Source organism: Lipotes vexillifer, unplaced genomic scaffold (genome assembly GCF_000442215.2).
Source record: "Lipotes vexillifer unplaced genomic scaffold, Lipotes_vexillifer_v1.1 scaffold814, whole genome shotgun sequence".
Lineage (NCBI taxonomy): Eukaryota > Metazoa > Chordata > Mammalia > Artiodactyla > Lipotidae > Lipotes > Lipotes vexillifer.
Genome location: NW_006784081.1, coordinates 917,753 through 920,442, shown reverse-complemented (window position 1 = coordinate 920,442; position 2,690 = coordinate 917,753).

The window sequence follows — 2,690 nt, the reverse complement described above, 5'->3', positions numbered from 1 at the left end:
GTAGGGAAAAAATATTATCAAAATCAAGATGCATCGCTCGGTGTTTAAATGTAAGTTTCTAGGGAAAAACACGTCAGGTATCTTAAAATTTCTACTGCAGTAGAAAGCTGAAAGTACTGCAGATGAAATTTCACTCAATTCCACAATCTCCAAATCAATTTTAAAAAAATAGTCTTTGAATACAAGGCACCTTAATAACAACTGTGTGCTTCTGGATCATTTATTCCAAAAAAAAAAAAAACCATTCTTTTTTTATACCAGAGACTTAATGACCAATGTATATAAATGATTGGTCCCACCCTGACCCCCAGCACCATTAGAAGAGGTCTGAAGCTTGATCTTGCACAGGAGATACACTCAAAGCAAAAATCTCTTTCCTAGTTGGCATAGACTTCTCTGACTGCAAGCTGCCTTTTATTCTTAAAACTCAGTTAAGGCTCATTGGTGGTAGCTATTGAAGCTGTTAACACGTTTGTAATGTTATGGAGAAAAGCCTTTCCTTCCACCCTCTTGGGTTCAATAGATGGGTCTATGAAGTAAACTGGCAACAGGCAGAGTAACAGGAGAAAAGTTATACAAATTTATTCATTTTTACATATTATGTGCATGGGGGTATTGCAGGGGAAAAAAAGTGAATACCTCAAAAAGTGATGAGGTTTGAGACCTTATATACCATCTTAATAGGAAAAGGGGAGAAGCAGTCATCTTAGAGAGTAAATGATATTAGGAAAGATGACTGGGCCCTTAGGAGACTAGATAGGAGATATGATATCAATAGTTTGTGACAAAGTCTGTCTGGGTGGGACATTGACTTCTAGTCTCCTCTCCTGTGATGAATCAACCTTCCTCTGCTGATGAAACTCTCAGGAGGGAATTAATGGCAGTTGAATTCATTCCGAAGAAACTGTTTTTCGGCAGATAAGGGGAGTTCAGAGAAAGTTTTTCCCAGCATTTGCTGTTTTTCAAGTGACTTCAGCCCAAAATAATCAATCTGCCAAATGCGGCATATTTTGGGGTGGTATGTCCGGAACCCCTTCAGTAGCAAAAGTATTTATCCCAGGCAACTGGCATAGAAAATCTGTGACTTGAGGTGTGAGTAGTATATGACTTGGGTATTTTGCGGAACCAGCAACATGATTTCCAGGGCCCAGAGGAAAATGAAAATGTGGTGCCTTGTCAAAAAACTATTAAGAATTTCAAGACGGACACAACAGAGTACTGAACCAAGCACAGAGTGCTTCTCAGGGCTGCTCTAGTGTCAGCCCAGGTCACTGGACCATGAAGCTGTCTCTGGATGGCCCTTGGCCTGCAGGCCATGCAGCAGTTTGTACGACCCACAGTCCCCTCACCTCGTCTGGTTGCTGCCAGCCCCTGGAAAGCTGGTCCTTGCACTGGATCCTGGTGAGGTTTCTTGGATTCCTTGTGGCATAGGAAGGCTTGGAAGAAAACTTGGTGTGGGATAGGAAATGAGCATTTCTTGGAAGGGGTTTGGGTAAGAAGTTGTCTTTCCATGTAGGTGCTAAGGTTTGGAAACCGCTATCCTCCCATATAGAGGCTGGTTAATGCCAGGAAATCAGAACCAGAATCTCATGGAATGAATGTTTGTGTTCCTCCCGAATTCGTATGTTGAATGAGAGTAGAGCCCCCATGAATGGGATTGGTGCCGTTATGAAAGAGACAGGAAAGAGCTTTCTTCCTCTCATCCTCCTCCTCCTGTATTCCTTCTCCTTCTGCCTCTTCGTCTCCCTCTCCCCTTCCTCCTCCCCCACTCCTCCTTCTGCAATATAGAAGATGGCCCTCACCAGAAATCACCCACACTGGCACCCTGATCTCTCTATTCCCAGCTTTCAGAACTATGAGAACTAGAAGTCTGTTGTTTAAGTTCCCCCAGTCTATGGTATTCTATCATAGCAGCCCGAATGGACAAGGGACAGTCCTCTGGATCCAGGGCAACATTTTGTATTGACAGATGGAATACTAATAGTGCAGGCTCGAGGTTTTCCAAAAATAAGGAAAGAAAGAGAGAAAGAAAGGAAGGAAGGAAGGAAGGAAGGAAGGAGTGAACAAGTGACTGAAGGAAGAAAAGAGAGGGAAGGAGTGGTGGTGGGGAGGGGAGAGGACGGCAAAGAAAGAACAGAAAAAGAAAGAAAAGCAAAGAACCAGGGTCTCCAGCTTAACACTCAGGGACAGACAGTGCTTGGGCATAATAGCCTGAAAGAGTAAATTAAAGAGGGGTTTGGATGATTTTTAAAAACCCCCAAATAAACACCTTTTTCCCCCTTGTTATCATTTCTAGAGTACAGTGCCTAGATTCCACATAAACATTGAGTAAATTGTTGCATGCATGATGCCAAAATCTTGGCTCTCTTTGCACTGATGCCAAAAAGAAATATGGAGAAAGAGTTTTGGAGGAATGAGAAAAATGGCTTTAATCTTTGCCTGGCAAAGGGGATAACAGAGCAGCCTAGTGCCTCAAGAAATGTGCCCCCCTCCCTGGGGAATAGGGAAAGGTTATATAGCCTGGGCCTCATGGTCTGGGGTAGGTGTAATGAAGGCTCAAAGTAAGGCTCAAAGTAATGAAGGTCCTGCATTCCTTTTCTTCTGCAAATTCATGGCCAAAGCTGGCGTCAGGTGTCAAGCAGCAACCGGGTCTGGTGCCTCTGAAGTTATCGGCCCGTGACCTTCTTTCT